The sequence below is a fragment of the Epinephelus fuscoguttatus genome, linkage group LG23 (genome assembly GCF_011397635.1).
Source record: "Epinephelus fuscoguttatus linkage group LG23, E.fuscoguttatus.final_Chr_v1".
NCBI classification, from domain to species: Eukaryota; Metazoa; Chordata; class Actinopteri; order Perciformes; family Serranidae; genus Epinephelus; species Epinephelus fuscoguttatus.
In genome coordinates, this window is record NC_064774.1 from 32,166,430 (window position 1) to 32,189,885 (window position 23,456).

The 23,456-nt window shown below is 40.7% G+C and overlaps 1 protein-coding gene across 2 annotated transcripts in view; it reads right to left on the reverse strand.

Moving 5' to 3' along the window:
- Positions 1–14,690, reverse strand: part of nat16 (N-acetyltransferase 16) — a 50,969-nt gene extending 36,279 nt beyond the window's left edge. For both annotated transcript variants that reach the window (XM_049568893.1, XM_049568890.1), the window contains exon 1: positions 14,457–14,690. The gene's annotated coding sequence lies outside the window, so the exon portion shown is untranslated. The remainder of the gene's footprint in view (positions 1–14,456) is intronic.
- Positions 14,691–23,456: the final 8,766 nt, after the last annotated feature.

The following is a 23,456-nucleotide window of genomic DNA, read 5'->3' on the forward strand; positions in this document are numbered from 1 at the left end:
ACATGCTAATGTTTTTAGCACAAGCCTATGTCATTTTACATTGTAAAAATTAGCCTAGCGACTAGCAGAGATTTCTTCTACTCATATGAAACCAGAATAAATCACATACGAGACTTAAAATGCTATTTTGTAAGGGGTTTATTGTCTTCACAATTTATTGTTTCTTATCTGTGAAATTAAAGTAAATACAGGCTTAGTTTCCACTGAGGGAAATGGTTTCAGCTTACAAAAATAGACAGGAGGTCTGCATTGCCGCAGTGGGTAGTTACATTTCTGGGGAGGTGCTTGTCAGGCTACGGCGTTGATGCAGAGCCTACACCGTAGGTACAGTGTCAATGCAAAGGAATAAATCCTGCTTTAGAATGCGTCATTATCTACATACATAGAGAGTGAGTTCTCATCTATGAAGTCTGCCATGTTGCATGCCATGTTTCTACAGTCGCCAAGAGCAGTCAACCATTTGCATTTTCACATCAGCCAATTTAAAACACTGTCAAAATTAAGAATTCAGAAGGTGTTTGTACAGACAGGGGCAAATCAAATTCATAGACTTTGAAATGAAAGATGTGCAGTATATGTAATCTAAATCATTATTATCACTTGCAACCCAAGGATGAGGTGGCAGCCTGCATCAAGTTCATTACACCCAAGAAGGATCATTTTGAGGTTTTGAATTAAACTTTTCCTCCACTGGATTTGTAATTCAAGTACGGAGAACCTGGCTTAATGTGAGTAACTGTAGCCTGTCTGTGTTTAATCACGGGTTGGGTCGCAGAACTTTTATTAAAGGGTGTGAGCAGATGCGGCTTTGACTAAAACATAATGACAGGTAACTGGTCAGTTTTGGCACTAAACTTCACAAGTATGAGCGGGTGCGGGTTGTCAAAAATGACCCCATGCAGGACTCTGATTCAGATACCTTAAAGGGACATTGTGTAACATTTGTGTCTGTGTAGGAGCCTGAATGAATATTCCATGAAGTATCAGATGCCATGCTTTCATCAGTGTTATCATAGCATTTTGGTACACAGCGGCCACCATTCTTGCAATCCGCGTTTGAAACAGTGAGGCACTAGAGGGCACTATCCGTTTGAATGCAATACATGATTTCAACATTAGATGGGAGAAATTCCTACACACTGTGGCTTTAAGGTGAGAGTTCAAAGGACCTATTTAAAAATGGACATGACAGTTGTGTTATTTAGCCCCCTAACAAACAAGCTAGTATGACATTGTTAGTGCCAGTAGACACATTAGGTTGTCTAGTTTCACAAGATACTTCTATCTTGGTGTCACAGCCTCTTAATGACAGTAACATTGGTCTCAAAATATTTCCACGACAATTGTATCAGTGTGGCCATGACCTCCCCTGGTACCCCCCTTTTGGGGCACCACTGACTATTTCTCTCTTAAGCCAAACTAATACTACTCGTGCTGTAAATAGATTTTAAAATAATTTGTTACACGACATGCTTAGTAGATCAATAGGGATTCATAATGTCTATCCAAGGTGAGTAACAGAAAGCCTGAAGAGTCACAAGAGCCATGTAACAGGTCACATGACCACATATGACAACAGCAACATGAAAGCATCAGTTAGATGGTCACAATAACACAGCTGAATTTAACAGGGTTTCAACACATACAGCACCAGACTTTACATCTTGCTTGATAACACACCTAACAAACTGCACTGAGTGTGATATTATGTACAGAGCCACATCTACGTGTAGATGTCCACTGCTGGTTGTCTGTTTGCATGGGGAGAGGGAGACAGAGAGAGACTGGACTGTGTGAGTATATGTGTTGACAAAAGTGAAAAGAAACGGATGACCATGTTGTGCTTTCCTATTTTTTTTCTCCCCTCCATGATTAATACAATAATGCCTCCACGCTTTCAATTCCAAATACCAAACTGTCAAAAGACATCAGATCACATCCTCTCTCTTTCTCTTTCTCTCACTCTCTCTCTCTCTCTCTCTCTCTCTCTCTCCCCCTCCAGCAGCTGTAAGAGCGTGTGCGTGACAGTGAGTATTTCACTCGTGAGTCATCATGCAAAAGAAAGAGGGATAAAAAGAGTGTGATGACAATGATGATGAAGATGATGGGGGAGGATGGATGCCACTTTAAAAACAATACACCTGTCCCATCACTGTTTAAAGTTGCACTAATCAATAGTGTTTTATTAGCAATGGATCAGATGACTGTGTGTAATGTGAAAGGAGTTGTTCGTAGTGATGAACCCGCAGAGAATTATCATTAACTTTGCAGATTTTGTCAGTTGTACGGAGCTTTTTAGCCTCTTTGTTTTGGTTTTGCGGCTCACAAACCGCACAGCTATTTTTAGCAAAAAAGTTGGCAAGTGGAGCATTTAGCAGCCGAGGAGTGGAGACCAAACCTGAGCTAAAAGGGGAGTGAAACCCTCACCCTGACCCTAACCTTACTGGAAAAGAAAGTGGTATTTTCAGCCTGGGTTTTAGTCTAGCCAAGTGAACTAGTAACAGCTTCAGATGTGTGAACAAACCAGCATGTACAGGTGAAGAGGCAGCTGGTTTGGTTAGCTAACTCAGATGGTTAATTTAGCTTTTCAAATACTGCTTTACATTCATCAGACAGAAACACAAGACACATTTGCAATATTAATTTTAAATAATAAGTCAGATGCTATTTCAACTTGTATGTTGCCCCCATGTGGTCAATAATGAATCAATGCAGCTTTAAGTCTGTAGAATTTGTGAATCATTGCTGCTGTTGTACTATGCCTCCCAACATAGTGTCACAGCCTAAATGCAAAGTAAAAACCAAGCATTCCTGCAACAAAAGGCTTACAATAATATCTGTGCATTCGTTTCACATCATTCCATAGTCTTGTCAAGTATGCTTGACATTAACTGTTACCATTAAGAATTCTCTATAAGCAATCTTGGACCAATCCCTCCATTTTGTGCACTCTCATGAAGTGTGTTGTGTCCCATTTCTGTTTGGGATGAAGGGGTAGTGGTTATCTAGAGTCCAGATGGTCCGCCAAATGGAGCATTTCCACATGCATAGTCAAATCAAGAGACAGAAGAATTTTCCCAGAATGCATTTCAACTGTGGCTGAGGAATGGCTAAAACTTACACAAATGTAGCCTAAATATCTTTATATTATGTAACAAATAAACATCTGATTCACATGCAGTGACTTTATGTTACTAATTCTTCATGACAAGTACCTGACACCTGGTCCTTGTAGTTCCTTTCTAAAGGGTCATTACCCAATCAAGAGCACTTTGAGATGGGTGATAGTGTTACAGGAGAAGTAATGGGATAGGATCACTGTCTAGTCCTTTCACTTAGTCTTATACAGTATATCTACTTACATTCTAAGTACAAGCTGCACAGGCTTCTAGATTCTCATTTTGCAGAAACATTTGAGTGGGTATAGGTTAGCAAGTTCATATGCTTACTTTAGTATCTGGCCATGCATGCTGTATACATGTTAACATACTGTGTTAAGTTTCACACGTTAAATTTTATCATGTTAATATACTAAATATACAAATTAATGAAGTTAGTTTACCAATTGTAAATTAATACGTTAATGCCATGTAGTAAGTTATTCAGGCTGTTCCCATGCACTGTTCAGAAGTTTTCCTTAGGCTAAGTACTACACCAAATTTCATACATAATCATGGGACTCAAATTCGTGTATACTCAATGTAATTGGGAAAGCCATTACATGACAAATGCACTGAGGGGAGTAAAGAAGGAAGCAGTCCCCATAAGGAGGCAGGTTAGGGTCAGCGACGGGTCACAAAATACCAGACTTCCCCTTGAAGACCATTGTTCGGTACCATGACAACTTTGAGTGAACTTTGATTCACTTTAATGTACGTCATCATCATGTTTATTTTCCTAAACCTTACCTACGTAACTTAACTCCATTACTTTACATTAAGTACGTTATGTCATTTGTGGGGCGCTAATTAGTAGGATATCACCTGTTGTATTGCATTATTAGCATGCTGATATGTTAAAAGTGACAAGCAAACTTTGGCATGCCAACGTACTAAATGTTACATGCTTAACAGAATCATGTTACCAACATCGTCAATAGCCAATGGTTGCTGACAGGCTAAATGTATGCATCATAATAGGCTAATGCTAGCATAGCATGCTAAAGTAAGCATTTATTGCAAAGCACAGCTGAGCCTATTGATGCATTAATAGCTCTGCTACAGAATTTTAAAAAAAAAAAAAAATAGAAAAACACCCTGTTGTAAGGACCTTGGCGTTACATTGCATCCTAAATGAGGTTATTTACTGCATACTGACAATGGACTAGCCTACAGCTAGCTGTTTTCTATACATTTAAGCACATAGAAAGAACCTTTAACACTATACTTGAATGTTTTAGTGTTATTGTTGAATTTCATTCACAAGACAATAGTGGCTTCACAGCCGTTTTAGCACCAGTTTGTTAACTATATTTGTATGCTAGTTGGCCGTGTAGGGGGAAAAATACTGAACATTTACTTTTTGTTATCTTGACTGATGGGCTTTAGCTGACATGAGATTTACAAATTTGTCCACAGAGACACTTTAGGACTATTTTGCCCAATATGACTTTTGAGAAAAAATACAAGAGTAACAGTCAAAACTACCACTTACATGCACCAAATGCAAAAAAAAGGAGCCAAATGGCAGATTTTTGCCCCAGGGATACCCAAAATATTTATTCTCCTCTGACTGGATGTAAAATAAGAAGTGGCAGGTTTGGCATCTGGTTTGGAATCCTGTTTTAGTAGGATATTGTTCAAATGAAGCCCTGGTGTCTGTAGCTGGTTTAAAAAAGAGCTCCTACATGTGGAAACAGAAACCTGCAGCCTGCATGCTTGTCTTCACCTGCCATTAGGTGTTTATGTTTTTTTGTCCAAATTAAGTATAACTGAGGTTGAGAATGCACACCTTTGACAGTTTTAGTTACCTAAACATGGACTGAAGATGTTGGATTCAGATGTGTATGGCAACACACCTTAGTATGTCTGGCCCAGATAGTGGTCCATAACTCATAAGCTGTCTATCCATTTTCATCCAGCCAGCCAGATCTGCTTTATAATATAGCCTAAAATTAGTGTTTCAGCTGTAGATTTGTCATTTTATTTTATCTAGGGATGGTATTGGGTGATATCAATAAAGATATATGGTGTAACTTGAGCTTGTTTTCTGTCCAGTGTGCCATTATGGGCATCTCCAACTATCTGTCTACTAGAGCCAGTGCCTTAAAAATATGGAGCACTTTCTAAACTTGTCTTTATTCCAAATAACTCAAAGCAGCAGAGTACATTATAATAAATCCCTGGAGTACAAAGCCAATAAGGATCAATGACACTACTCGACTGAGAAAAAATATTGATGTCCATGCTTCCACAGTATACCCATCCTGTTGTTCTATTTGACTATACTGACAGGCAGCTATGCTAGTTTAAATGTGGGGAATAATTAACTGACAGATCAGAAAACATTTTTGTAATAGCAAAGGGAAGTGCCAAATCCAAAAGTCTGGGATGTTCTGGATCATGTTCAGGTTGGATCCTCCTCCTTACCTACCATCACTAAGTAGGTGTTTCTGTTATTTGGTTCAAATATGCAGAAACGCAAAACATCAAATTCAGCCACAATAAAATCAAAACATGTACCAAAATTCAATGTCACAGGACTATCAGAGGGGGCGGCACGGTGGTGTGGTGGTTAGCACTGTCGCCTCACAGCAAGAGGGTTGCCGGTTCGATCCCGGGCGTGGGAGCCCTTCTGTGCGGAGTTTGCATGTTCTCCCCGTGTCAGCGTGGCTTCTCTCCGGGCACTCCGGCTTCCTCCCACAGTCCAAAGACATGCAGATTGGGGACTAGGTTAATTGGTAACTCTAAATTGGCCATAGGTGTGAATGTGAGCGTGAATGGTTGTTTGTCTCTATGTGTCAGCCCTGCGATAGTCTGGCAACCTGTCCAGGGTGTACCCTGCCTCTCGCCCGATGTCAGCTGGGATAGGCTCCAGCCCCCCCGCGACCCCTCAAGAGGACTATCAGAGATAAACATATTGAATGATGATTATTGTATTGAATTTCAAGTGTTATTTTGTCTGAAGTTTGAAACAATTCATCTGCTGGTTAATAAAGCAGTTCAACATAAAATTAAGCAACAACAGTCCTAATCTCATTAAACAGATATGCAGAATCTGTAGACAACAGTACAAGAGTCTGGTATCGGAAGCATTCTGGTTTCCATTTGTAGTCCCAGTAGTACTGACCAATCACGTTTGAGCAAGCTTTGATTGACTGCAGATAAAGTCTGTTTGGAGAAATGCATTGGCTAATCTCAAAACATATCAGCTATTGTATGATGACTATTTTACTTTTCATTAGTTTTTTTTTCTGATTCTGTTAACAGATATTAGACAAATTGAACATTGCATGGAAGAGGAAGTCTTGGCCCAGCCATCCACAGATCTTCTGAAATCCTGGCCCTTGCCCACAGTGGCTTTATTCTCATCTCAGGATAGCCGATGGGTTTTGAAATTTAAACAGACCCAATCTGATCTGTTTAGGTCTGATTAGGTCGACATCTAATCAGGCCTTTTCAGTGCTGGGTACAGTGCCTTCAAAGTGGCAAACCAAGGTGGTGGTCCCCATTTTCAGAAAAGGGGACTGGAGGGTGCGCTCCAATTATCGGGGTATCACACTGCTCAGCCTAGTTTTCTCCAGGGCGCTGGAAAGGAGGCTCCAACCAATTGTCGAACCTCAGATTCAGGAGGAGCAATGCCGATTCTGCCCTGGCCGTGAAAAAGTGGCTCTTTACCCTTGTGAGGCTGGAGGGGTCATGGGAGTTTGCCCATCTAGTCTACATGTGCTTTATGGACTTGGAGAAGGCTTACCACCGCCTCCCTGAGGGAGTCCTGTGGGGGATACTGCGGAATTACAAGGTGCTGGGCTCACTGTTACGAGCCATCTGGTCCCTCTATGACCAAAGTTAGAGCTGAGTCCGCATACCTGATGTAAAGTCAAACATGTTCTCAGTGGGTAGTGGCCTCCGCCAGGGTTGCCCCTGGCAACTGATCCTGTTTGTGATATTCATGGGCTGGGTCTCGAGGCACAACTGGGGGAGGAAGGGGTCTGGTTTGGGGACCTCAGAATTGCATCTCTGCTTTTTTGCAGATGATGTGGTTGATTTGGCTTCATCACACCTCCAGCATGCACTGGGGCGGTTTGCAGAGTGTGAAGCGGTCAGGAAGAGAGTCAGCACCTCCAAATCTGAGGCCATAGTTCTCTGCTGGAAACCGATGGATTGCCCCCTCCAGGTTGGGAGAGAGTTAGTGGCTCAAGTGAGGGAATTCAAGTATCTCGGGGTCTTGTTCACAAGTGAGGGTAGAATGGAGCATGCGATGGATGGGCCGTTTGGTGCAGCTTCTGCAGTGATGCAGTCACTGTGCGGGATGGTCGTTGTGAAGACAGAGCTGAGCCGGAAGGCAAAGCATTGGATTTACTGGTCCATCTATGTCCCAACCCTTACCTATGGTCATGAGCTCTGGGTAGCTACCAAAGGAATGAGACTGCGGATACAAGCAGCCAAAATGAGTTTCTTCCGTGGGGTGGCTGGGCTCAGCCTTAGGGATAGGGTAAGGAGCTCCGACATCCGGAGGGAGCTTGGACTAGAGCTGCTGCTCATTCTTGTCGGAAGGGGTCAGTTGAGGTGGTTCAGGCACCGGATAAGGATGCCTCCTGGGTGGGCACCTTCTGTTAAAGGTGTTCCGGGCACTGGAGGGAGGCCCCGGGCTAGATCCAGAACACGCTGGAGGGATTACATATCTCATCTGGCCTGGGAACACCTTGGGGTCCCCAGAAGGAGTTGGAAAGCTGCTGATTATTGCATTGTATTATAAGTTTGTATGCTGTCAAGAGCTGACATGATTAATCAATTAGTTGATAATTCAACAGACTACAAACTGAATACATTCAAGTCATATATGAAGCAAAATGCTAAATATCCACTGGACAATAAATAGATATTATACAGATATTGTGAAATGACACTAGATATCATCTTAGAGTTTGGATTGGCTTTTCTTGGTTTGAAAGGCTGCATTACAGTGTTGGGATTCACGGGACCACAGATGATTTGTCATTTGTTAAAATCTAAACTGGACATTTGAAGGCTCTCTCTGCATGCTCTTTGTTCTTCAGACAAAGAGAGCTATTTCTCACCTCAGTGAGAGCAGTCGTCAAACTTGATTGGACAGGATGTTTACAGTGACTTGTGACTCTGTGATGTCACAGGCAACTGTAGAAGGTCTGCTACCTATCCTGGGCCTTTGGCCAGCCCAGACAGACCTCTCTTCCTCCTGGGCTCTGACTAACACAGAGACCATTGCTTACAGACTCTCTTAACCCGAACCAGAAAAGTTAGAGGTGCAAACACAAGGTTTGCAACTAACTTTCCAGCAACAAGGAGAACCAAGTGAGTTAGCACCCAGCATCTAACTCTGCAAGGACCCTGAGCAACCAGCTTCCTCGGATCTGCACGTTTGGAACAAGGACACAACAAAAGCTCTTTTCAGATAGGAATTGTGCAAATTTGAAGGAAAGCCCAGTCAGTCATTTTGCAGCATTGGCAGTATAAAAACAAAATCGGGGAGTGCGGCAAAATGCGGCCTACCTACTTTTGTTTATACAGAATGTGCCTTTTCAGGGCAATGGGGGCGTGGGCAAGTAACAAAACGTGTAGCTCAGCGTGTGAAATAAACAGTGATGTGGGAGGGAAGCCGCGGCTAGTCAGTCTTTCAGCGATTCTCTCGTAAATCAGCCTGTTCTTCACCATCCCCGTCATCTGATGGTTAATGGCCTCTTCATTTGCATGAGGGCATGGAGGGAACGCAATGCCTTGTCTCCTCAGTTGCTCATCTTTACAGTGTCTGTCAGGTTTGCATTTCCCTCGCTACTAGCTGCTTGCTAATTCCTGCTGTAGGCTGTTTCCTGTTTATCCACCGTCAGTGGCTCGCACGTGCAGCGTCATCAACAGCTCCTCCCATAAGTCTTCAACAGCCCCTCCCATTGCAGAGGGCCACCTCAGTCTGTTTAAACTAAAAGGGTTAGGCCAATATGACTACCCTACGAAAATTGGGCGCCTCGGATCAACTCGCCATTCCACCTATGAATGCTTGCAGCTGGCTGGCAAAACAGCCCAACATTCGCGGAAAATCTAGCAGTGTAAAAGGGGCTAAAGACTGCTTCTGGAATTGCAGCTTTTTCCAGCCTTCGTCTGCCAGCTAACAAAAGCAGCACATCACAAAGCGACTCTTTCTTCCATCCATTCAAGGATTGATAATGTAACAACTGGGCATAGCTTTATCACAGCTGTACAGGCTAAGCAAGACTGTTTAATTTGTTGTATGTGATTTAATGCTGTTTACCGAGTTATTGTTGTGATTGTTTGCAATTAGGTCATTGGTTAGTTGGCTTCGATGATGTTAGTTTGCTAATGCTGTTCACAGATGTCTTGCATGCAACTTAACATCCTCTGCACTAATCCAGACTTTATGCAACACAAATCACATTCACATAGACTCATTTACAAACAGGCTTTCAACAGAGCTACACCCAAGATGCAAATCAAAGTTTCCGCTTCCTTTCCTTTGTCTTTGTCCTGTCCACACGGTCGAACAAGACCTCCCCCGATCTGAAGCCAGCTTTGATTCAGCCATCTTGTAGTTCTCTGTTGTCAGCCATTTTGTTTGTAGGCCAAATGGCCCTTTGATTACCGCACCCACCTTTGTCTCTCTCTCTCCCTCTCTCTCTCTCTTTCTCTCTGTCTCTCTCTCTCTGTCTCTCTCTCTCTCTCGCACATAAATACTTTTTCTTTTTTTTTAATATTGCACAAGAGTGAGCCGAAATCCTTCAGGCTTTGCTATTAAATTTGGTTACTGTTAATAATTCAATTATTAAGAAAAATTCCAAATTGATAGTTAATTGAATTTTATAAGACTGATATGTTTAACTGGCTATCACTTTCCCTTTTCGGGAATGGTGCTCCATGAGGTGATTTAATGTAAATTAAGTCATATCATTTAACATAATCCATAATTATTATTAATCATTTCTGATAGCCAATGTGATACTTTCATTGGAGGTCTATTACAAGGTCAGGCCCGTGTTGAGGCTTAAGTACCAACAAATAGTGCTGCAGTGTAAAACATAGCACTAGTGCCTAGATCACAACAAATAGTATCCCCTCTTTTACAGTATCACCAGTATAATTTACAACATTAATAATGTCCCCCCTTGAGGGCCAGAATTGTTCCCTACATTAATGGTGCCCCTTGGTGAGGCCTAATATTATTGTTCCCAACAACAGTAAAGTAATTTTCTGGACTTACCAGACTGTTCTAGCTGTTTTGTCTTTTTTTGTTTGTTTGTTTGTTTGTTTGTTTGTTTGTTTGTTCTTGCACAATTAAAGTCATTAAAACTATATTACTGATAATTATTTATAGAAAAGGTCATTGCATCAATATTTTGTCCAAGTACCAATAGTCAATCCCACAGTATTGTTCAATCAACAGTTAATTTATTTAACGGTGGTGTGGTGGTTAGCACTGTCGTCTTACAGCAAGAGGGTTGCTGGTTCGATTCCGGGTGCGGGAGCCCCTCTGTGCGGAGTTTGCATGTTCTCCCTGTGTCAACATGGGTTTTCTCCAGGTACTCTGGCTTCCTCCCACAGTCCAAAGACATACAGATTGGGGACTAGGTTAATTGGTGACTCTAAATTGTCCATAGGTGTGAATGGTTGTCTGTCTCTATGTGTCAGTCCTGCAATAGTCTGGCGACCTGTCCAGGGTGTACCCTGCCTCTCGCCCAATGTCAGCTGGGACAGGCTCACCTGAATGATTAAGCCATTATTAACATAGCTGCCAATTACTTTTCCTAATATAGAATTTGTTTAATGACTCATTGACTCAACTAATAGTTTAAACCCTACATTAAACAATAATGAAAATAACTGTTGTTAGTTGTAGAAGAACTAAGAACATGCTTGACTGACTATAGCTGCAGACTGCATCCTCATCATCACCTGTCATTGAAAAATGCTTTTCTGTCAGGGCCGTTGTTAGGGCCTGGGTGTCAGAGGTTTCAGCCCTGAATGATTTTATATATAGCCCCGGATCTAACAGGCTGGGTAGTCACGTGCTAACCACTAACATTCTGCACGGTGTTCAATCTGCTCCTCATGACTGACCGTTTACATGACACACCCCCTCCACGGAAACTCTACCTCTACCTGCGCCAGTAGTGGCACCTCGGAGTACTGTTCCCCCTGCCAGCTCCCCCTACAGGCCTCATTTGTCACTAACACTCTCACCAGAAACATTCCCAATAGAGACCAAGGTGCAGAGCATCCCATCCACACTGCAAACCTCGAGATAACAATACGATCCTGCACCCTATTCACTGTGTGCCTGTTTCTCTTCCCTCTGCTCTGTCTCCTTACAAGTTTGGCCTCCTGAATGTGATATCTCTTTGCAACAAGTCTTCTATAACTAATGATTTTATTGTTTCAAATGACTTTCACTTTTTTATGATTACTGAGACATGGCTGTCCCCTGGGGACATTGTCCCCCTGATTGACACCAATCCCCCTGACTTTGCTTATTTTCATATCTCCAGACCATCTAAAAGAGGGGGTGGCCTAGCTGTTTTTTATAAGTTAGGCCTAAGCAAGTGCCATCCTGTTACTTTTGGTAATTATAACTCCTTTGAAGTTTTAAGTTTTTTAATCACCCCCCCCTATGCATTTTAATTTACAGGACACCTACATCAGTTAATTTTATCTCTGAGTTTTCTGAGCTTTTGTCGATTGTCACACCAAGATATGACGACAAGGTGCTTATTCTTGGTGATTTTGATATCCATGTATGCTGTCCCTCCCATTCCCTCACCTGCAGCTTTTTAGATCTTATCGAGTCTTTTAACCTTGTGCAATCTGTCAGAGGAGCCACACATTCTAAAGGTCATACTTTAGACCTGGTACTCTCATCTGGGTTCTCACTCAATGTCTTAATTTGGTGGACTTGCCTGTCACAGATTATAAAGCTGTTGTTTTTAAAGTCCCGCTAAAGCTCTCCATTTCCACTCCCTGCTCTACAACTTGCTCTCGCATTTCTAACTCTGGTTCTGCAGCGAAATTCTGCAATGCTCATAATTCTTGTCATTTTAACTATGCTATACCTCTTCCCAATCCTGATGCACTGCTAAAGTCATTCAATGATCAGTGCCTAGCCATCCTCGACCAAATTGTCACATTTAAATCCAGGAAACTAAAATCAAATAATCTCTCCTGGCCTAATGATCACACTCAAGCCCTTAAAGGACTCTGCATAAAGTCTGAACGACAATGGAAGGCCAATAAGTCAGAAATAACACATACAACCCTTAAAAATCACATGCTCAGTTATCAGAAAGCAGTTAAAGATGCAAGACCTGCCTATTTCTCCGGTCTAATTTCAAGTAACAACCATAATCCTAAAGTCGTCTTTAAGGTTATTAATTGTGTTGTTACTGGTCCTTCTTCTTTCCCTGAGCATGATGCTGAGCTGCCTGAGAAATTTCTTTCCCGTTCTGTAAAAAAAAAAAGTGGAAAACATCAGGTCCCAAATCCAGCCTGACCCTTGCTCGATTTCTCTTCCTTATGTCAGTTCAGCCTCTGTCCCTCAGTTTCAACCTGTTCCAACCTCTTAGTTAGAGTATACAGTCTCCCACATGAACTCCTCCTCTGGTACCCTTGATACCATCCCAACTAAGCTCCTCAAAGAGTATTTTCTGCTGTCTGCCCTGTTATTTTACAAATTTTAAACAATTCCTTGGTTTCTGGCTCATTCCCTGATAGCTTTAAGCAAGCCATTATTCACCCACTATTAAAGAATCTCAACTGGACTCCCGTCCTTCAGTAACTATAGACCAATTTTCAAATTGTCCTTCTTGTCCAAAGTTCAGGAGAAAGTAATTTCCTCACAACTTTTAACAAATTTCAGTCAGGTTTTAGAGAACTTCATAGTACTGAGACAGCCCTTGTTAAGGTTACTAACGACCGTTTGCTTGTTGCAGACAGAGGTGACACCTCAGTTTTAGTTCTTTTAGATTTAAGTGCTGCTTTTGACACTGTCGACCACTGAATTCTTCTGCACTGCCTAGAGACTTGGGTTGATTATATTTTGTATTATCAATCTAAGTTTTTAAAGTAACTAAAGCAGACAAATAAATGTGGTGGAGTTAAAAAAAAAAAAATGTTTCCCTGAGATGTGTAGAAGTATAAAGCAGCATTAAATGGAAGTAGGCTACAAGCTCTCAAATTTTTCCTAATTTTAATGATAGCAGTTGCAAAGTAAGCTATTTCTGCTCAATACCTATTACTAACAACTACTAATATTTTTAACATCACAATTCATAATTAATCTGAAGAATGAGATTTAAAGGAAAAAGGATGCCATAGTGCATTTTTTTTTAAAAGCATCCAAATAGAACTTGATCATAAAAAAATTTCCCAAGGGAGGAAACACCCCCACCCCCCACCCCCCCTCCGAACACCACCACCCCAGCGCAGAGGTGCAGGCTAAGCCCCCAGATGTCCCCAAATCTTAGAACCATCTCTGGCCTCTGTTATTTTGTCCCATTTTTAAAAAATACATCCAATTAAAATGACACAGCCAAAATAAATATCAAATATGTATCAATAAAACATTTCAACCTCTTCAAAGTAGCTCTTTGAGTGGTTATTGCATTGCTGTGGGCTACAAGAGTTACAGTGTGCATTCACCTTTTTTAGATATTTCAAGTTAAATCAGTTGTCATGCGTGTGTTCATCTTTGATTATGTTGTATTACAGGATCGGCTAAGCAGATAGGATGGATGAATGAGACTTAATTGAATATGACCATAATGACCTTAATGCCATGTTATCAGGTATTATATGTTCAGCAATGTGATCAACTGGACACCACAGAAAAATCCTGTCTCTTACAGAAACATGTATGATGCTATAAGATTTTGATAAGGTTTTAACTAGCCTACATATTGAGCAGTTGTGTGTGTCGTCATTAGTGATACCACCGTGATGACCGAGCACAGAATATATGCAAGAATCCAAATAATCCCGCAAGGTCACTATCCTGTCATCACTGAGAAGCCTACAACACATTTTAAGAATATTACATAATACCGATGGAGATTAAAATCAAACAATACCATAAAATCCAATACGTCACAATGTACCCAGCGGGCCTACTAAGCACCGCTGAGCACCGCACGCGCTCCATAGCCCATATAGGGATGCTGAAGGCTGGTAATTTTCCTTCACACAACCTCTTGGACAGCACGGAGCCATCCGTTATTTAACCGGCAGCCGCTTTCCAGCCGTCGGCTCTGCGGGTCTTACCGCGGATGATGGCCGACGGTGGTGTCCTTGGTGTCGGTGGTCGGAGGAGACAGGATGGTAGACGGTACCACGGCTGATGCACGAGCTGCACAGTTCCGGTGATGAATGAAAGACAGACAAACCGGCTCTGTCGGTGATACACTGGAGACTTAACACGAACCACAAGCCCCGCCTCTCCCAGTTCCCTACGTCAAGCCTCAGTACTGGACTCACTGGAGCGGCTCAGCATCACCGCAGCCCTCCCCCCTCAGCTATCCGCGCGCGCGCGCGCGTGTGTGTGTGTGTATGTCAGTATCAAAGGGACGTGCAAAGACTTCCAAGGAGCATAAGCGGTTGGGTAGCACACCTCATTTCTCCCCTTTTCCAGTAATTTAGAAGTGTTGTCTTTTTTTTTTTTTTAAGTGGATCAAAATGTCATCAGATCTACTGAAATAAACTGAAGCATGATACACTTACAGCCTACTAGGCTATAAATAACATCCTATCAAAACATCAGTATAGATATCAGAAGAAACACAACCAAATGACCCTTTTTCTGACCTGAGGAACAAAAAAAAAGTTCACTTGCTGTATTTATTTTTAGACCCGTCAAAAGCAGCTGATTGTGATGGTCTTATCTCTAAGCTTCAAAGATATGGATTTCAGGATGTTATTCTCAAATTATTTGTTAGCTATATTTGACATAGAGCAATAATTGTTTCTTGGTGAGGTGCTGCAGGGATCTATTCTGGGCCCAATGCTTTTTGAGCTTTATGTCATTAAACTGCCTATTGCCAGTGTTTTTTATTGTTCTTTGTTGATCATACAAATCCTCCAGCTTCACATGAATGTTTTAGTAGTGGTGATGGTGGTAGTGGCCTGTAAAAGATTCAGATCCAAAGCACAGCTGATTAACTGTTTATACATGGGGTGGGGGTGGGGCATTGGGCTTATTACAAAAAGGCTTCTAAAGGGATTCACACAACATGACCAAACTTCACGACCCCACACACACACACACACACACACACACACAAATATAATTTTGCCATGTGCCATTTCAAAACTCTCAAACCAGCTTTCATAAGGAGGCATCGCTGTACCAGTGACAAATGCAATGCATATGATGTGCATATACAGTTGTAGTTATTGCCAGTTTGCACTGGTTCAAATATTCATAATTAATAGGTAAATAAAGATTTTTTTTAAAAACTATTCTTCCATTTCAATGAGAAAATACCACAAACATGTAGCCCAGATCTTTAGGAATAATACTAAAATTATGAAACTTTCTTTTGCAACATGTCTTGGCAGTCTTTTTAGATGAAAATTCACATTTGGAATATCTTTAAGTGACTGAAAACAGAATAGTGAAGACAGTTTTGTTCACTGATCTACCACTCTTTTTTCTTTCACAGTTTAGTCATATTTCATGATTATTATGGCCCTTCTGGTGTTGTGATGGGGTAGATGGGGGTCGAGGTGGAGAGATGGTCTGAGCATGGGGTAAGGGAGGAAATATTATGTAAATCTACTATAAACACTAGGAGGTGCAAAATAATGTAAAAGATAATTTTTTTATAAGCTGTCACTTGGATCATGTAAATGATAATTTCATGTAAGCATTAATGAAAAAAGTACATAATAATAGGCTAATAGTATTGGTTAACTATGACAATAATTCATTTTCCTATTCTGTTTTTAAACTGATGAATAATGGAATTGTAAAACTGACCAGCTGTTAACCTCTGACCCCGTGGAGCCGGCCACCTGTTCCTACTCACAGTAGAAACCGACTGCTGGCCAATCAGAGCTCTTGTTGCTGTTGTGTGGGTCAGCCCTGATTTTATTTTTTTGTGACACCCTGCAAACATTTCTTAAAATAAATCACAGAAGAAATAAAGCAGGATTTCAGTTTTCCAATAGACATTACCTCACATGCACTGTAAACCCCAAACAGCTCACTCAACCAAAAACTGGGAAACATCTCAAAACTTTTAGTTTAATACAATGCAGTAGCATAACATTTTTGAGTACACCAGGCACAAAATAAATGTGTGACATGACCTTTGTCTGACAGGAATTTTATGTCAGTGTAACATAAATTTTTGTTGTATAAGCATTTAATTCTTTGTCATATGAACATGAAAACACTGACTGTGTTTACAAAGTTTTTAGTATCCCGGTTTTGAGGCTTATCCCGGCTTTGAGCATATCCGGGATATGATGTTTACATGGAACACAGAGAAACCTGGTTATTCATATCCCTGTACACATGATAAATACCAGTAACCTGTTTTCTGATCACTGCATCTGCGCAGGCTTGTGTTAGGTCTTTTACGTCTTTTGTTTACAACAGATTGAGCGGGAAATGTGATATATTTATTATTTTTAGAAGTAAGACAAAAATTAGACCTCTGTGGCTTCTAGCGGGCTTAGCGTTAGTAAATACTCACGTTGCATTACAGCTATGGCTCATCCACTTCATCTTCAACAATGGGAGGAGAGAGCGACAACAAATATTGTATACGTCACCAACTTTGATAGGTATTCGGCTGTCACTGTCACCACGCAGTACAAGGCAACAGTGGATGAAAATACATAGCTGTGACTGGTGGGATAGGATCGTTCTCATGGAGTTTACAGATTCAGAGTGGAGAGAAAACTTCAGAATGAGTAGGGCATTCTTCAGCCGGCTGTGTGACGTAGTTGAACCATTCATGAAACCTGGATAAGGCCAATCAAAACCGGGATACTAAAGACCTTGAGTGTGTTTACAAGGTCTTTAGTATCCCGGTTTTGATTGTTTTTTTTTAAGTATCCCATTTTTGTGTTTGTGCATGTAAACACCATATCCTGAATTCAGAAACCGGGTTATGTCCTTTTCCCGGTTTCAAGAAACCCGGTTTTGACACCTGGAGTACCCCGATAGAAGCCGGGATACTGGTGCATATATACGCCTTATCCTGGTCTCTAACGGCTGCCCGCCGTGTGCGCAGGTGCCAGAGTGACGCACCAGATATACAAGCAACATGGCGGTAACAAGCACTTCCCATTTTTGGAGCGCAAAGAGACTGAATTTTGTATTTTACATATTTTCATCCACTGTTGCCTTGTACTGCGTGGTGGCAGTGACAGCCAAATACCTATCAAAGTTGGTGACGTATTCAATATTTGTTGTCGCTCTCTCCTCCCATTGCTGAAGATGAAGTGGATGAGCCATAGCTGTAATGCGACGTGAGTATTTACTAACGCTAAGCCCGCTAGAAGCCACAGAGGTCTCATTTTTGTCTTACTTCTAAATATAATAAATATATCACATTTCCCGCTCAATCTGTTGTAAACAAAAGATGTAAAAGATGTAACACACACCTGCGCAGATAGGACGCAGTGATCAGAAAACAGGTTACTGGTATTTATCATGTATACAGGGATATGAATAACCAGGTTTCTCTGTGTTCCATGTAAACATCATATCCCGGATATGCTCAAAGCCGGGATAAGCCTCAAAACCGGGATACTAAAGACCTTGTAAACACAGTCACTGAGAACACATTGTACAACTTTTTTTTTGTACCTTCATTGGACTATAAAAATATACTGTGGCATGCTCAGAGTGTTTGATTTGCAACAGTGTGGTCAAAGGAATGATCTCTGCAGCTGGACATGCACTTCATCTCACCTCAGCACAACTCTACATTAGATACTTTAAAAACCACACAGGCAGGGTCACTAACTGTGTATAAGACTTAACTCATGGTGCAAAATGTCTTTTACCACAACATTAACTGTAGCCTATTTGAAGCATTGTGAAATACATAAACATTAATCACTGTGTAATGGGTAACGTGAGTGATTTAAAACACATTTAAACAATTTTCTTCAGCTTATGGCCTTAAACACATTGTTTCCCAACATGCTGAAAAACTCCACCCATCTAGCCCCAACACACCACAACATAGTAAGTGCACAATGACAGTGTTATTGGCCTTAAACTAATCAGGTAGTATCAGCTTCATACATTTTAGTCAAATTAACTCAAAACTCAAAATTGTTGACTTAACATAAAAGAAAAACATGTCAAGCTTACAAGAGATGAGTTTTTGTGTTAAGTGAACATAAAGTTTTTATGTCAGTTTGACATTCCTGGGCATTTATGTACACTTAACATTAAAATATTGTGTCATAGGTGGATTGGGGTTTACAGTGTGGTTTGATGACACTGCCTGACACATCACCCCAAAATCTTACATAAATCTTACTGAGGTACAATTTTGTGGTACACAAAGTACCTCAGAATTGAGTAATTCAATTTTATGCTACTTTATACTTCAGCACTATATTTTAGTATTAATTTTGTACTTTTCACTCCACTACATTCAGCAGGCATCTATGGATACTTGCACTTTCAAATTTTACATACAAAATTTATGTTCAAATAATAGATTAGTATGCATTGTTATAAATGAAAATGTCCATATGAAGTATGTTAGTAATATAAATGAGCTTTCTCCACCAGCCATTAATGCATTAATAGTAATGATTGAATAATGTGGTTTGGATTAGGTATTAATTTAGGTTAGTGTTAATCTCTGTGTTCATATATTGCCATATGTATGCAAAATATGTAGGTAGCAGGACAACATTTTGGTATCAGAAGCATTTTCATTTGCTGTCCATTTGTAGTCTAAGTAGTATTGCCGATTCACATTTGAGCGAGCTTTGGTCCAACAGTCCATGTGGAAAGCAAAAGAGGCAGGGGCCAAAATGCAATCTCAGAATTTACTGGAATTTGGCTGGTGGCTGGTGCTAATTTCCATAGTTCTGAGATTGAGTTAGCATTACTTCTTATAATAAAGCTTCATCTGTCCCTTCTGTGATGGGTTAAAGAACATTTAAGGACAACAATTCCTGTGTTATTATAACTTTTCTCCTTTGGTAGTTTTGGTTCAGTATCATTTAGAAAAATTCTTACTTTTTGATACTTCTTTCACCTGAAATAGTGATGTCACAGGTCCCCGGAGTCCATTGCAGCAAGTCGAAATACTGAGGTCAGGGGGTAGGGTTAAGGTTGCCTGTAAAGTAGTTTAATAAAAAGATGAGGACATGTGGACTTTATTTTCGTCTTGTTTGAGGATATTGGGACTTAATTATCATTGACAATGTTTAGATTTTTATACTTATTGGTCCTACTGATCCCAAATAGCTAGAAGAAATCAAAAATACATACCAAATAAAAGTCTAGGTCTCAGGAGGATATAATAAAAGCAATAATATCCATATGATTATTTATTTTTAACCTGAATATTCACCATAACGCTTAAATTATCACAAAAATAACCACTGAATTTATTGTTGCTTTGGTAAAATGTAGCCTTTTTCATATTGAAATGATTTTGGGAGCACAATCCCTGCTGGAAAAGCAGTGATGTCTTCGTAAATAAACAACTGCTTTTCAAGTCACTTGGTCAGTGACTTCCGGCGTCAGACACAGATGAAAAAAACATCCTTAAACACCAGCATGATATGCAGCTGGTCGCTGTTATAGTTTAATGGCAGCCGGCAGCGTCAGGGGGAAACACATCAGGACAATAGCGAAAGTTGAGAAAGTAGGGTGGTTGGTAGCAGTGGTGGATGGGTCCAATAACCAACGACTTTCACCCAGGAGAGCGGTGTTTGCATCCCCTAAGATCATGAAGCCAAGCCCTGCTCTTTTTTCCTAAACCCAACCATGTGCTTTTGTTGCCTAAACCCAACCATGTGCTTTTGTTGCCTAAACCCAACCAGTGCAGACCCAGACAATGCACGTAACAGACAGAAGTTGACAGTGTCCCAGGACATCAACAACCAACACAACGAGGGTACCTTGGACGTCGTATCTGGATGTGGAAAGTCCATGACCAAACGTCAATATGTGACAAGGTCAGAGTGAGAATGTGTTAGAAAACCCCCACCCACTGATTATGCTATGAGTCTTTTTTTTTCTGCACACAACTATTAAAATACCTGTTTTTTGTGTCTAAAAAACTGCTGGAAACAGTGATGACCCACTAATTTAGATCTGTTTTTTGTTGATCGTTGGTCTCGAATACTGGTCTGCTGTGGTCTTCAACTTGACAGATGTCCCGTCTAAATAACACACCATCCATCTTCTGTCCCACCCTCATGGCAAAGCAATGGTAAATTGAGTGCTCTCATGTAGCGCCTTTCTACTCTTGCGACCATTCAAAGTGCTTTTTCACACTACATGTCACATTCACCCATTCACACAATGATGGCCAGCTACCATGTGGCTACATGTTGCCACCTGCTACTCAGTAACTATTCATACATTCTCACACACTGATGGAACAGCCGTCGGGAGCAATTTGGGGTTCAGTATCTCGTCCAAGGATACTTTGACATGTGGGCTGGAGGAGCCAGGGATTGAACAACTGATCTTCCAGTTAGTGGACGACACCCCTGAGCCACAACCACCACAGTCAGTTTATATACTACGTCCTTCTAGAAACCTTATGATATGATATGATATGATATGATATGATATGATATGTATAAAACATGCAAATGTAATATATTTGTTGTTATCAGCAAGCCACAATTTTCTTCTAGCGGGATGATAAAATAATTTCAAAGAACAAGACAGCAGTGCTTAATATACCTCCCTCTGTAATCCCGCAGACCTTTGAATGACAGAGCTCAGGACATCCACCAATGGAACCTTGTGTGTGAGGTAATGTATTGACAGGGAGATGTGTCCCCATCTGTGTAATCAATGCCGCTGCACAGGTCCACACTGCTGATAGGACTACAGTCACATTGATTAAAAAAAGTAATTAGTTTGTTAGTGCTCTCCCAATTCCCATCACAGGATGGCTGTGAGCTCCTGGCTTGTAAACTGTGATGTATCCGCTACTGTACCAAAACTCACCAACATCATGCCTTATTTATTTTTCTATGTGCATGTTATTTTTGTGCTTTATTGCATATTATCCATTGTGAAAACATAGCAGCCATGCACATCCAAAAAAAAACTAAGGCAGGTGCTTGACAAAAAGAATAGCAATAAACAACATGAAAACATCTGCACACTGTAGCTCTCTTAAGTGCTCACTTGTGGATGTGCCAATAAATTGCTATTTTTTTCATCTTGATCAAATAGATAAAAAAAATATATATATATTGTGGACATGTTGGTATAACAGGGTCATACAGGGATATGTTGCGGTTACAGTGGTGTGCAAAAGTTTGGGCATCCATGGTCAAAATTTAGTTTCCTGTGAATAGTTAAGTAAATAGAAGATGAACCAATCTCCACAAAGCATAAAATTAAAAAATTCTTCAGTATTTTAAGCAAGATTAATTTTAAATTTCAATCTTTTACAGTTTCAAAATAACATATAAGGAAAAGGGTCTGAAGCAAAAGTTTGGGCACCCTACATAGTCAGTACTTAGCAGCGCCCCCTTTGGCAAGTATTACAGCTTCTAAACACTGTATCCAGCTAAGAGTCTTTCAGTTCTTGTTTGGGGGATTTTCACCCATTCTTCCTGCAAACAGCTTCTAGATCTGTGAGATTTGTTCGGCCATCTTGCATGCACTGCTATTTTGAAGTCTATCCACAGATTTTTAATGATGTTTAGGTCGGGGGACTGTGAGGGCCATGGCAAAACCTTCAGCTTGCTCCTCTTGAGGTAGTCCATTGTTGATTTTGAGGTGTGTTTAGGAACATTGTCCTGTTGTAGAAGCCATCCCCTCTTCATATTCAGCTTTTTTTTTTTTTTTTTTTTTACAGATGGTGTGATGTTTGCTTCCAGAATTTGCCATTCTTCCCTCTACCTGTGAAATGTTCCCCTTGCCACTGGCTGCAACACAAGCCCAAAGCATAATCGATCCACCCCCATGTGAAACGGATGTTCTTTTCATGAAATTCTGCATCCTTTCACCCCCAAACATACCTTTGCTCGTTGTGTCCACAAAGTTCTATTTTAACTTCATCAGTCCTAGTAAGGGCTTGTTTCCAAAAAGCATCAGGCTTGTTTAGATGTTCCTTTGCAAACTTCTGTTGCTGAATTTTGTGGCGAGGACACAGAAAAGGTTTTCATCTGATGACTCTTCCATGAGGGTCATATTTGTACAGGTGTCGTTGCACAGTAGAACAGTGCACCACCACTCCTGAGTCTGATAAATCTTCCTGCAGGTCTTTTGCAGTCAAATGGTGGTTTTTATTTGCTTTTCTAACAATCCTATACGAGCAGCTCTCTCTGAAAGTTTTCTTGGTCTTCCAGACCTCAGTTTGACCTCCACAGTTTCAGTTAACTGACATTTATTAATTACATTACAAACTGAGGGAACAGCTACCTACAAACACTTTGCTATCTTTCGTAGTCTTCTCCTGCTTTGTGGGCATCAGTTATTTTAGTTTTCAGAGTGCTAGGCAGCTGTTTAGAGGAGCCCATGGCTACTGATTGCTGGGACAAGGTTAGGAGTCAGAGTATTTATAAAGCTTTGAAATTTGCATCATCTGGAATTTCCTAATGATGACTGTGAACAAGCCATAGCCCTAACAAGTTAATTATGGTCTGAGACCCTGCTTGTTGTCTTGAAGTGCCCAAACTTTTGTGCAGTGCTCCTTTCCTTTTTTTAAAAAAACAAAATAATACACTAATCTTGCTTAACATTTTAAAAAGCATGTTTCACATTTTTTCATTAAATTAATGCTTTTTGGAGATCAGTTCACAGTGAAACTTGGGGTGCCCAAAATTTTGCATACCACTGTATGTGGTGTAGGTCACAGGACAACCCATTTTCTAACTTTTTACAGGGTTATTTCAGGGTATTGTTCATTTCATGTAAAAACTGACTCTCTTAAATCATCATAGCATGTACAGTACACAAGAGACTCACTCACTCAGAAGCTTTCCCTGACACACACAGCTCATTGTTTTTGAGTGATTTTGAATCAGCAATAATTCAGTGGCCAGAGAAGAAATACCAGTTTGTAATTGTGCAACTAAAGATTG